This window comes from Rattus rattus, chromosome 2 (genome assembly GCF_011064425.1).
Source record: "Rattus rattus isolate New Zealand chromosome 2, Rrattus_CSIRO_v1, whole genome shotgun sequence".
Taxonomy (NCBI): domain Eukaryota; kingdom Metazoa; phylum Chordata; class Mammalia; order Rodentia; family Muridae; genus Rattus; species Rattus rattus.
This window is the reverse complement of record NC_046155.1, coordinates 164,651,636-164,665,882: the sequence shown is the minus strand read 5'-3', so window position 1 is coordinate 164,665,882 and position 14,247 is coordinate 164,651,636. Positions and strand designations below refer to the sequence as shown.

Here is a 14,247-nt window from a genome sequence, read left to right as displayed (position 1 = left end):
AGTGGACATTATCCAAAAAGCTTGAACTACCCAAGATGCAGTCCACAGGCCACATGGAGCTCAAGAATAAGGCTGACCAAAATGAGGATATTTCCACTCCTCCTTAAGAGAGGGAACAAAAATATCCATAGGAGGGGATATGGAGGCAAACTTTAGAGCAGAGACTGAAGGAACGGGCCATTCAGAGCCTGCTCCCATGAGGCCCATATATATACAGCCACCAAAACTAGATAAGATGGTTGAAGCTAAGAAGCTCGTGCTGACAGGAACCAGATATAGATCTCTCCTGAGAGACACAACCAGAGCATGTTAAATACAGAGGTGAATGCTAGCAGCAAACCACTGAACTGAGAATGGGACTCCCTTTGGGGGAATTAGAGAAAGGATTGAAAGAGCTGAAGGGGCTTGCAACCCCATAAGAACAACAATGCCAACCAACCAGAGCTTCCAGAGACTAAACCACTACCGAAAGACTATACATGGACTGACACAGGGCTCCACCTGCATACGTAGCAGAAAATATCTTTGTTGGATCTTTAGTCATCAGGGAAATGCAAATCAAAACAACCCTGAGATTTCACCCCACACCAGTGAGAATGGCTAAGATCAAAAACTCAGGTGACAGCAAATGCTGGCGAAGATGCGGAGAAAGAGGAACACTCCTCCATTGTTGGTGGGGTTGCAGACTGGTACAACCATTCTGGAAATCAGTCTGGAGGTTCCTCAGAAAATTGGACATTAAACTGCCTGAGGATCCAGCTATCCCTCTCTTGGGCATATACCCAAAAGATGCCCCAACATATAAAAAAGACACGTGCTCCACTATGTTCATCGCAGCCTTATTTATAATAGCCAGAAGCTGGAAAGAACCCAGATGCCCTTCAACCGAGGAATGGATACAGAAAATGTAGTACATCTACACAATGGAATATTACTCAGCTATCAAAAACAACGACTTTATGAAATTTGTAGGCAAATGGTTGGAACTGGAAAATATCATCCTGAGTGAGCTAACCCAATCACAGAAAGACATACATGGTATGCACTCATTGATACGTGGCTATTAGCCCAAATGCTTGAATTACCCTAGATGCCTAGAATAAATGAAACTCAAGACGGATGATCAAAATGTGAATGCTTCACTCCTTCTTTAAAAGGGGAATAAGAATACCCTTGGCAGGGAAAAGAGAGGCAAAGATTAAAACAGAGACTGAAGGGACACCCATTCAGAGCCTGCCCCACATGTGGCCCATATATACACAGCCACCCAATTAGACAAGATGGATGAAGCAAAGAAGTGCAGAAGTGTAGATCGCTCCTGAGAGACACAGCCAGAATACAGCAAATACAGAGGCGAATGCCAGCAGCAAACCACTGAACTGAGAATAGGACCCCTGTTGAAGGAATCAGAGAAAGAACTGGAAGAGCTTGAAGGGGCTCGAGACCCCATATGTACAACAATGCCAAGCAACCAGAGCTTCCAGGGACTAAGCCACTACCTAAAGTCTATACATGGACTGACCCTGGACTCTGACCTCATAGGTAGCAATGAATATCCTAGTAAGAGCACCAGTGGAAGGGGAAGCCCTGGGTCCTGCTTAGAATGAACCCCAGTGAACTAGACTGTTGGGGGAGGGCGGCAATGGGGGAGGGTTGGGAGGGGAACACCCATAAGGAAGGGGGAGGGGGAGGGGATGTTTGCCCAGAAACCGGAAAGGAATAACACTGAAATGTATATAAGAAATATTCAAGTTAATAAAAAAAATATCTTTGTTGGACACCAGTGGGAGGGGAAGCCCTTGGTTCTGCCAAGGTTGGAACCTCAGTGCACAGGAATGTCCGGGGTAGGGGGAGGAGATGGGGTGGAACACCCTTATGGGGAACGGGGAGGGGATAGAGGGCTTATGGACAGGAAACTAGGGAAAGAAATAACATTTGAAATGTAAATAAATATATCCAATGAAAAAGAAACAGAGCTTTATTTAATCATAAACATGAATGAACTTGTTTTGTCTTTACTTTAAGATGGCTTTTAAAGCCTAAAATGAAAGCACACTCGTTCCTAATTCTCTGTGGTGTTATCCTCTTTCCTTGTCCTGTATTGTGTTGAGTCTTCTCTTCCAGTTGGTTGGTTTGGATTAGGATTTAATCAATTTTATTCATCTTTTAAAAGCTAATTATTTGCTTAGAATGTCTACAGTTAGGGTATTGCACTTTGGAGGTAGTCAACAGCAGTTCGCTTTGATTTGCCTCGTGCCCTAACAAGGACATGATTTTACCAGCTGCAGATTGTTTCTCTGATTATTTGATGTTTGAAGTTCTGAGGACTCTTCAGAAGGTATATAAGCAGTAGAGCGCCAAGAGGCCATTGTTTGTTAGTTGATGGTTGTTGTTGGTCATGCATTGTTAAGTATTCATGTTCAAAGAAGAAACAAGAATAAAAAACTCAATATCCTGATGCTGAAGATCAATCTTGGCCCAAGGAGCTAAACACCATCAATCAGCAGGAAGTATTCAAATGAGAGTATCACCCATTGTCCCACTCCTGACTTTATTCCAGGATGTCTTTTCTTTTTTCCCTATCAGTTTTTTCTGTCTTATCTGGTGTAAGGAACTTGAAAGGGTGAAAGAAAAGAGGTGGCAAAGTTGGACGACCCACAAAGAAGTAGGAAGACAGCTTGTTTAAAAATTCAAAGTCTCTTCTGCAATCCATGCCACCTCTTAACTATAATCCCCCATGAAATAAAGACAAAAAAGCAAATCACTTACTTCCCACAAAGAGGTCACAGGATATACATTACCATCCCATAAGGAGCATAGTGAGAAAATACTGGACCAAAGCAAGACAGAAACAGCTGAGAAGACTCCAAACTCTGCGTTCTCATGTGTGTTGTAAAGGCACTATTCAGACCTTCGACACTTCTTTGCTTTTTCCACTACAACACAGTTCCTTTTCTTGGGCTAGTTCCACTTCCAGTTAGCAGCTCTCCTCAACACGTTTCCCAATGCTCCAGCAAATCCAACATCTTGGGGTCTCCAGGGCAATCTGAAATTTACTTTCATGGCTTCACGCAAAGTCTTCCCTTGGTCTCCATGCAAGGACATCAATGACACAAGCCTGGCCTCAGAGGCTTTCGCTAGTTGAAGAGGGAGATTCCATAGCCTTTTTCTTGACCCAAAAGCTCAAACCACATGGCTGAAGCTGCTAAGGTCTGCTGCTTGTGGGGGCTGGAACATGTCTGCCTCGTTCAAACACATCTTCACCAGCTTTTTGTTTTCGATAGTCGCCTTCACTGCCTAAGCTTTACTAACTGAGACATAGAAAGAACAATCCTTGATAACCAGCATTCAGGAACCAGGGGCAGTTGGATCTCTGAGTTGAAGCCCAGGCTGATCTACAGTGGGAATTCTTGAAGAGACAGCGCTACCAAGAGAAACCCTGTCCTGAAAAACCAAAGAGAAAAGTACAATCCACGAAGAAAAGGAAAGTGCAGATCCTAAGGCAGGGGTTTGTAAAGGATCATGTGAGGCCACAACACGAAGTTCTCAAGCATCACGTCACAGTAGAGGAGTCTCTGTCTTATTCAGAAGCTTCTGCTAATCCATGGCCACATTTTCAATTGTCACATTCTCCACCATGAAAATGAAAGCACTGTCCATTACAGCATTCCACTGTCTGCTTATACACAATCACCTCCATCCTGCACTCCTGGCTCCCTTCTCCCTAGCCTCTTGAGACACGAGGCCAATCACAGCCGTCTATAACACACTCCTGCTTCAAGTGAAGCCTATGCTTCACACAAACAAAGTGTGTGCACAAATAAATGCCATCTCAACTCTGGGCCTAGCAGGAAAGGCCCTCACACCCTCTCCTGCTGGCCCATTCCATGGTCTTACCTCCAAAACTTGCCTTTGTGTACAACCCTTGAGACATCTTTCATTCTTAAGGTCTTAAAGTTGATCATTCAGTCACATGCTTAGCATAGCCAAATCTACACACTGATACTCCTTACAAATGACAGCTAATGACTCCTTCCTTCCAGATGAATTGAGAAGCAACATTTGAGCTATCCCCACCTTAACTGGAGCTGCTAGATCTTCCTCTACTTCAATGCATTCATGGCTTCCAATTCCTTCAAAATAAAAGCTCAGTTTTGCATTTGCATTCTGTGCCTGAGTCCTGTATCCTGGCCCTCTAGAACTCTAAAACGTAAGAGACAACTCAATCTTGCCTCTAAGCCCTTGTGTATGCCCAGTGTTTTTAACACTTCCTATGGGACATTTTTTCAGTGGGGTGACTCCACACAGCCCCTGTTCTGTACTCCAGACCCCAGAATCCAAACACCCAGTGGTCGACAGTGGAAAGTGTGAAGGACAAACTCACAATTAAGTCATCAGATGAATGGAACATAGAGATGAGAAGAGCCCAGGATGCCCTCTGCTCCTCTATGCATGCTTCTTACATGGCTCTGTAGTCATGGAAACCTGTGGAAAGCTCATTACTGTAATTAGAGGATGTCTATGGTGGGGACCTGGGCTTATGTAACCTGATCTTTACCCTGGAGCAAAGTAACTCTCACATGAGTAATTTCTACGTGTGAAAATTAGTATCTGAAAGAAAGAAGTCAGACCACCTCTCCAAAGTCAGGGTCCAGTTACTCACCTTGGGGAGTCTTGCCATGGATTTTCTTTAAAATTTCTTTATTTATTTTGTATACTTGTGTTTTGCCTTCATATATTTCTGTAAACCATGCGTGTGTGCTGCCCATGGAGACCAGAAAAGTGTATTGGATTTCCTACAGTTGTAAGCAGCCGTATGCATGCTGGGAATTGAACCCTTCTCTGGAAAAGCAGTCTCTGCTCTTAACCAATGAGCCATCTCTCCAGCCATGTGATTGTGTTTCATTTCATTTTTTTACTTTTTAAATACTTCTTTACAGATTAACTAGACCTCTTTCTGTTGGGGATGCTCTTGTCCACTGTTTATTCAGATGCTGAGGTCTGTACTCAATATGGGCATTTTATTGACCAATGTGTTATAAGGAACACTCCCCAATAATCTCTGATTGGGTAACAAAAGGCTAGAGCCTGGGCCTGTGCAGGAAAGAGAGAAAGGCAAAACTTGAGGTCAATCAGGGATCTCTTAGGTAGGAACCACAAGGAGAGGGAGAAAAAAACAAAGGTTGCCATGAGGCAGACTGGACCATGAGCGCATGACCCAGAGAAACTTGCCCTGAGGACAGACAAGGAGCAGAACAAGTCAGGCTAGAAGACTCAAACAGCAAGTAACCCAGGGCCTATTGCTGGATGTAGATTAGAACAGTTCAGGACCTTCCCAGTCTAACCTGACAGTGTTTTAATGAAAATACCAGATTTCTCTGAGTTTTATTTGGGGGATATACCAGCTGATGTTGGGCAGAATCCCTCTTTAAAAATACTTCAATTAACTTTTGATTAAGGAAAATATAGAAAGTTAGTAACTGCCACAAGTGGACACCAGGGGGAGGTATGCATTAATTCTCTACAGAGTCCTGCTTGGCTGGGTATTGGAATGCCCTGCTCAAGGTCTTTGCTCAAACTTGCTGGAATCATTCAGTGTAGTTATGGGCCAAAAGGTCACTTTCCCCACTATTTCTTTGTAAACTCTTCTACATTCTTTCAGAAATATGTATTTTATTTAAGATATTCTTCAGCTATGTCAGCCCAGAGTGGGTGCTCAGGGGTGGGTCACCAGTGCTGTGAGGAACTGGATTACATGGTCAGTCTCACTGGCTGGCCTCCAGGTCTAAGCACTAATTACTGGCAGACAGACATGCCCTTTCTCTTTGAGATTAGTGTCTTAGTATTTCATTGCTGTAAAGACACAGCATAACCAAGGCAAATTCTGTCTTATAAAGGACAGAATTTTACTGGGTTGGCTTACAGATTCAGAGGTATCATCATGGTTGGAAATATGGCAGTGTGCAGGCAGAAATGGTTCTGGGAGGGCTCAGAGTTGTTTTGTGTTTTTTTTTCTTTTCCACTCATCTGTATTTACCTTTTAAAGCAGAATGCTATTGGGCACTGTTATTTCCACATTCACAAGCCTTGATGAGTTAAAAGACCTAGGGACACTTAGGGTTTTGTTCTCGGTACTTTGGAAAAAAAGCTACTTAGGGAATTCCTCTGTCAAGTTGTTTCAACTTGTGTTTACTTCTATGACTCATACATGCAGATTTAACTACAGGAAATGATAAATTTTTAAGATGAAACTTAACCCACCTTAATTTGCTCTACTAAGGAATCCAGTTCAACAGCTAAATACATCAGACCACAAAGTTAACTGTAACAGGATTCGTTACATTATATCTTACACAAACGTTCTATCAACCTCTGGAGTCAAACTTACAGTATCACAGTAACACATGTAGAAATTTTATCTTCCCCTTAGTTTTCATGCCACACAAATATTTTAAATTTTAACAAAAATAAACAAAAATCATGGAAAATACATTATCAGAAGGAATGAAGGTAAACATCAAACACATAGTTCTGGTGAAGCCTATCTATGCGTGATGTGTCATTATCTCCTTCCAGGGGTGGCATTTCTTAAGTTACAGCAGCACTGGTATCCTCCTCAATAGGATCATCCTCATCAAAACCTAGACCAAGCTTGATCATCCTGTAGATCCTGTTAGCATCAGTCTGGGGATCTTCCAGAGTGAAGCCAGAAGACAGGAGTGCAGTTTCATACAGCAAGATGATCAGATCCTTCAGAGACTTGTCATTCTTGTCAGCCTCTGTCTCTCGCCTCCAGGTGTTTCTTTGCTGCCATGTAATCCATTGTTGAGTTGTCTCTGAGGGCTTGAGCTTTCATGGTTCTCTCCTTGTTTGAGGTCCACTCATATGAGCTTGTGACAATACAGCATGGGGATGTCAGCAATCGGTTTGACACAACCACCTTTTCAACCTTTTTCTCCAATATATCTTTCGTAATTTTGCAGCAGTTCTCAAGTTTTGTCTTTTTCTCTTCCTGTTTCTTCTTTTCCTCTTCATCTTCTGCAAGTTCCAGTCCTTCTTTGGTAACTGACACCAAGGTCTTGCCCTCAAATTCCTTCAGCTGTTGCACACAATACTCATCAATGGGCTCAATCATATAGATTACTTCTAAGCCATGCTTGAGGAGACATTCCACAAAGACTGAGTTACCAATCTAGTCCTTGGTCTCACCTGTGATAAAATAGATGTGCTTCTGGTTTTCCTTCATTCTGATGCAGTAGTCCTTCAGAAAAACCATCTCATCCCCAGAAGCAGATATGTAATATCTCAACAGCTCTGAAAGCTTCTTCCAATTTTTGAGAGTCTTCATGTATTCCAAGCTTTATATTTTTGGAGAACTGCTCATAAAACTTTTTTGTAGTTCCCTTTATCTTCAGCCAGTAAATAGCTCTGAGCATTTCTTGACCAAATTCTTTCTGATAACTTTCAGAATTTTGCTTTGTTGCAGCATTTCATGGGAAATATTTGGAGGGAGATCTTCAGAATCCACCACCCCTCTGATGAAATTCAGATACTTGGGGTTTAACTCCTCACAGTTAAAAACTCTGAGAACATACAACTTGATATTGTTCTTTTTCTGTTTTCAAACAGATCAAAAGGAGCAGGTCTTGGGACAAAAAGAAGGGCCAGGAATTCTAATTGTCCTTCAACACAAAATGTTTTACTGACAAATGTTCTTCCCAATCCTTGGGTAAGCTCTTGTAGAACTCTCCATATTCTTCATTTTTTTTTTGTTCTTTTTTTCGGAGCTGGGGACCGAACCCAGGGCCTTGCGCTTCCTAGGCAAGCGCTCTACCACTGAGCTAAATCCCCAACCCCCATATTCTTCATTCTTAATGTCAACAAGATTTCTGGTCCAAATTGGCTTTGTTTTGTTGAGTTCTTCTTTATCAATGTACTTTTACTTTATCATCTTCTTTTTCTTCTTGTCACCATCCTTCTTTTTTTTCTTCTTCATCAGAACCAACATCTTCTACCTCAGGCTTGTCATCAGACTCCTTTTCTTCTTCTTCTTTCTCCTCATCTTTGTTGTTCATTTCTTCAGCCTCATCATCACCGACTTCCTTATCACATTCCTTCACCACAAAGAGTAATGGGATGGTCAATAAACTGAGAATATTTCTTCATATTCTCTTTTATTCTCCTTTTCTCCAAATACTCAGTTTGGTCTTCTTTCAGATGCAAGACAACCTTTGCTCCACGACCCAGTGGTTCACCTGTGTCAGTCCTCACTGGGAAGGATTCCCCCAGCCGAGGATTCCAAGGCACACTGCTCACCATCATTGTGTTTCGTGAGGACAGTCACTTTCTCAGCAACCAAATACTCATAGTAAAAACCAACACCAAACTGGCCAATCATAGAGATATCTGCACCAGCCTGCAAAGCCTCCATGAATGCTTTGGTGCCTGACTTGGCAATAGTGCCAAGGTTATTGATCAAGTCAGCCTTGGTCATTCCAATGCCAGTATCCTCAATAGTGAGGGTTGATCTTATTTGTTGGGAATGAGATTAATGTGCAGCTCCTTACCCGAGTTGAGTTTACTAGGGTCTGTCAAGCTCTCATATCTGATTTTATCCAGAGCATCTGATAAATTGGAAATGAACTCCCTCAGAAAGATCTCTTTGTTCAAGTAATAAGTGTTGATGATCAAGGACATTAACTGGGCAATTTCTGCCTGAAAGGCAAAGGTCTTCACCTCCTCCTCTTTCATTGGTTGGTCTTGGGTCTGAGTTTCTTCAGGCATCTTGGTTGAATAAGCACACACGAAGTGTGACTAACCAAACCAGGACACTGAAGCAACTGAGCTCAGAGTTTTAAATCTCAATTTTAAAGTAAACAGGAGACTATAATCCACACTGGGTATAGCTTCAGCATAAGAGATCAGAGATCTCAAACCCACCGCCACAGTGGCCGAATTCCTTAACAACTCCACCTATTCCAATAAGGCCACAGCACAGGACCAAGCCTTCAAACACTTAAATCTATAGTGATCAAACCTCTTCAAACCACCATAATTGGAGTGATAGATCTTTGTTTTAAATGTGATCTTGGGTGATTTGGATGGATGCTCTGCTGGAGAATTGATTTCACTTCTGAAGACTTCTTCTTATACAGAGGGCTATCAGGATTAATAAACTCTTGCAAAGTCAATGACTGAGCTTCATGTACCTCCTGCTACAGAAGTTTTTCATCCCATGTTTGTAGATCTCTGTAAGCTCCTTCATCAGCCTCCTGCTGGCTGCATTCTAGGATCTGGTCCTGCCACTAGATTTTAACAAATAACTTTATTTGTTCTGTTTGTTTTCTTCTCTTTGCTTGCAAATGAGTTTGGAAACCATTCACAACTTAATATTCTACTTAGGGCAAGTTGAAAAAATTAATGTCTAACAATCGAAAACAAAATTAGATTAGTAAAAGCAGAAAACGGCAGAAAAGGGGGGCAGCAGTGGCCTCCCAAATCCTTCATAGTAACACTAGTGCAGTCTAAACATGATCTCCCAAGTGCTCACATAAAATTATCCAGATAGGGGCTAGAGAGATGGCTCAGGGGTTTTGTTGCGGTCCACAAAACACATGAACACCAATCTCAGTCAAACAGGAATGGTATATTGAACTCACATTCTAATTCTGGTCTGACCAGGTACATAGTTCAGAATTTTATGAACTATGACAATGGCATCTTTTTCTGTTAGCTTATAAAGGAAAAAAAGCACATTGGGTTCATACTCAGGGGCAGGAAGTACTGCCTTGTAGTCTGCTAAGAGTAAAGATATTTTAGACATAACAGTTCATACAGGCCTTTGATTTCATGGATCCTGCATAAATCTTTGTATAATTTATTAAGACTAATGAACTTCCGAACCTTCAGAACATAACAGGGCATATGGTCAGCATGATCCTGCTCTGAGCAAAGTTACTTCTCTATTCCAATGACTGGCAGGCATGTTACTTCAACAACATGAAATAGCTGGTAGGTGTGGAGCAGAATGGCTACAGTTATTCTGGGGGTGGTGGTTGGGGGTCAGAGCACAACAGATTATGAATGCAGAGGAACAGGGTTCTGTTCCCAACACCCACATCAACCATCTTATCGCCACTTCCAACTTTAGCTCCAGGATCTTATTAGCCTTAACAGACAACTGCACACACACTGTACACACTCACACAGATATACAAACACATAATGTGATTGATGGATTAATTTTTGAGACAGAGTTTTCCTGTGTCATGGCTGTCCTGGAACTCACTCTGTAGACCAGGGTAGCTTCAAACTCACTGATCTGCCTGCCTCTGGTCTGATGTAAACTCTAGATCTTGTGTAAAGGATTGCATCAACACCACCTAGACAAACATATAATTTAAAAAGAAAAATACTTTGAAAAGCAATAATGAAATTAGACCAGCCAAACCAAAATGTTAACTCAAGCTACTCACCAAGGGAATCTGCTAGATCAGTGTCCTGTAAACAATATTATCATGACCTCCATGTTAAAAGGCTTGAGGCAGGGTACCTTAGTCCCAGCACCAGAAATGAGAGGCAGGCATATATCTGTGAGATTGAGCTCATCAAGGTATCTGGGGGTGAGTTCTAGGACAGCCTGAGATGCGTAGAGAAACCCTGTCTCAATAAAGATGAAAAAGAAAGGCAAAAAGAAAAGATGCAGTCCCAGCACCACAGCTGTTTCTTGACATGGCTGAGCAAAGGGGAACATGGTGACTTAGAATTAAATTCTGGGGGTTGGGGATTTAGCTCAGTGGTAGAGCGCTTGCCTAGCAAGCGCAAGGCCCTGGGTTCGGTCCCCAGCTCCAAAAAAAAGAAAAAAAATTCTGTCTAAAGATGTGATGAAGCTAGCTCAGTCAGTAAACGGGTTCTCCAGGGAGGGAGGGAGGATTAAAAAGGAAAAGGACAATTAGACAACATTATAACACGACTCCAGCCACTTCTGAGACTGAAGTGGTTTTATTTTATCTAGGCTGCTTTTATACCATTTTAATTACATGTAAATCACAAGGTCAGTTCTAGATTAAGGAACAAGCAAGGCAGTAAACATCATCTATGCTAACTTAATGAGTTTACAAGTCTGTCCATCAATCATCTTGCATTTTACCTTGTATTACCATCTGAAAACCACCTTAATCTGGAACATATTTTTTAGTGCTAAACAATTTATATTTGACTGTGAGACTACCACTAGTCTTCTACCCCATCTTAGATTTGTAAAGGAATAAATATTTGAGTACGCAGAAATTTCAGGAAGATGTCTCCAAAATTTAAACAATTTGCAGGGACAGCTGACTGCCTTGACCATCTTCAATATTCCTAATAACAGTGGTGCACTTATCTTCAGTCTTCTGGCCGAGAACATCTGACAGACCTTCAGAAAAGCAGGAATTATGAAGGACTAGCTTACCCTGTCTGGGCATAGATTAGCAATCAATTATCTTGTGTCATTTGTTCTTTTTGGCCAGCATTCTGTCTGCAGATGAAATTAGGGCATTTCTTTCCTAGTAGCTAGCTTGCTATATGAAAGAAACTCCACATGGAGGTGTTGGTGTTCATCTCCTTTTTGAAGTGGAATGGTGGTACTTCAGGAACAGACATGTTTCACAGTCAGATCTTTTAATAATGAAATAATATTAAATGCCATATTTTATGGATCTCTGATGCTTTTGAAGACCATTTATCTATATATAGCGAAACTGAATTGTCAAACATTGATTATTTTTAGCTATTTACTATTTGAATAACCTTGAAAATATTTTTTTAATCCATTACTCTGTTGAAGGGCATCTGGGTTCTTTCCAGCTTCTGGCTATTATAAATAAGGCAGCGATGAACATAGTGAAGCACGTGTCTTTGTTGTACGTTGGAGCATCTTTTCGGTATATGCCCAGGAGTGGTATATGCCTCAGGTAGTGGAATGTCCAATTTTCTGAGCAAACTTCAGACTGATTTCCAGAGTGGTTGTACCAGTTTTCAATTCCACCAACAATGGAGGAGTGTTCCTCTTTCTCCACATCCTCGCTAGCATCTGCTGTCACCTGAGATTTTTGTCTTAGCCATTTTGACTGGTGTGAGGTGGAATCTCAGGGCTGTTTTGATTTGCATTTCCTTGATGATTAAAGATTTTGAATAATTCTTTAGGTGCTTTTGGCCATTCGATAATCCTCAGCTGAGATTATTTTGTTTAGCTCTGTACACCATTTTTTCCCTCCATCTTCATTAAATTGGGTATTACTTATTTATATTTAAATTGTTATTCCCTTTCCTGATTTTCAGGCCGACATTCTGCTAACACCTCCCCATTCCTTCTATATGGGTGTTCCCCTCCCCACCCTCCCCCATTACCGTCCTCCCCCCACGATCACTAGGGGTTCAGTCTTGGCAGGACCAAGGGCTTCCCCTTCCATTGGTGCTCTTACTAGGCTATTCATTGTGACCTATGCAATTGGAGCCCAGGGTCAGTCCATGTATAGTCTTTGGGTAGTGGCTTAGTCCCTGGAAGCTCTGGTTGCTTGGCATTGTTGTTCATATGGGGACTCAAGCTCCTTTAAGCTCTTTCAGTCCTTTTTCTGATTCCTTCAACAGGGGTCCCGTTCTCAGTTCAGTGGTTTGCTGCTGGCATTTGCCTATGTATTTGCTGTATTCTGGGTGTGTCTCTCAGAAGAGATCTACATCTGGTTCCTGTCAGCCTGCACTTCTTTGCTTCATCCATCTTATCTAGTTTGGTGGCTGTATATGTATGGGCTACATGTGGGGCAGGCTCTGAATGACTGTTCCTTCTGCCTCTGTTCTAAAGTTTGCCTCTCTATTCCCCCCAAAGGGCATTCTTGTTCCCCTTTTAAAGAAGGAGTGAAGCATTCACATTTTGGTCATCCTTCTTGAGTTTCATGTGTTCTGTGCATCTAGGGTAATTCGAGCATTTGGGCTAATATTCACTTATCAATGAGTGCATACCATGTGTGTTTTTCTGTATTTGGGTTACCTCACTCAGGATGATATTTTCCAGTTCCATCCATTTGCCTATGAATTTCATAAAGTCATTGGTTTTGATAGCTCAGTAGTATTCCATTGTGTAGATGTGCCACATTTTCTGTATCCATTCCTCTGTTGAAGGGCATCTGGCTTCTTTCCAGCTTCTGGCTATTATAAATAAGGCTGCTATGAACATAGTGGAGCATGTGTCTTTGTTGTATGTTGGGTCATCTTTTGGGTATATGCCCAAGACAGGTATAGCTGGGTCCTCATGTAGTTCAATGCCCAATTTTCTGAGGAACCTCCAGACAGATTTCCAGAATGGTTGTACCAGTCTGCAATCCCACCAACAATGGAGGAGTGTTCCTCTTTCTCCACATCCTCGGCAGCATTTGCTGTCGCCTGAGTTTTTGATCTTAGCCATTCTCACTGGTGTGAGGTGAATCTCAGGGTTGTTTTGATTTGCATTTCCCTTATGACTAAAGATGTTGAACATTTCTTTAGGTGTTTCTCAGCCATTTGGCATTCCTCAGCTGCGAATTCTTTGTTTAGCTCTGAACCCCATTTTTTAATAGGGTTATTTGTCTCCCTGCAGTCTATCTTCTTGAGTTCTTTGTATATTTTGGATATAAGCCTTCTATCAATTGTAGGATTGGTAAAAAATCTTTTCCCAATCTGTTGGTTGGCATTTTGTCCTAACAACAGTGTCCTTTGCCTTACAGAAGCTTTGCAGTTATATGAAATCCTATTTGTCGATTCTTGATCTTAGAGCATAAGCCATTGGTGTTCTCTTCAGGAAATTTTCTCCAGTGCCCATGTGTTCAACATGCTTCCCCACTTTTCTTCTATTAGTTTGAGTGTATCTGGTTTGATGTGGAGGTCCTTGATTCACTTGGACTTAAGCTTTGTACAGGGTAATAAGCATGGATCGATCTGCATTCTTCTACATGCTGACCTCCAGTTGAACCAGCACCATTTGCTGAAAATGCTACCTTTTTTCCATTGGATGGTTTTGGCTCCTTTGTCAAAAATCAAGTGACCATAGGTGTGTCGGTTCATTTCTTGGTCTTCAATTCTATTCCATTGGTCTATCTGTCTGTCTCTGTACCAATACCATGCAGTTTTTATCACTATTGCTCTGTAATACTGCTTGAGTTCAGGGATAGTGATTCCCCCTGAAGTCCTTTTATTGTTGAGAATAGTTTTAGCTATCCTGGGTTTTTTGTTATT

The 14,247-nt window shown here is 41.7% G+C and overlaps 1 pseudogene; it reads right to left on the bottom strand.

Annotated features, from left to right (window-relative positions):
* Positions 1–6,495: 6,495 nt before the first annotated feature.
* Positions 6,496–8,784, bottom strand: LOC116893366 (annotated as a pseudogene).
* Between the last annotated feature and the right edge of the window lie 5,463 nt (positions 8,785–14,247).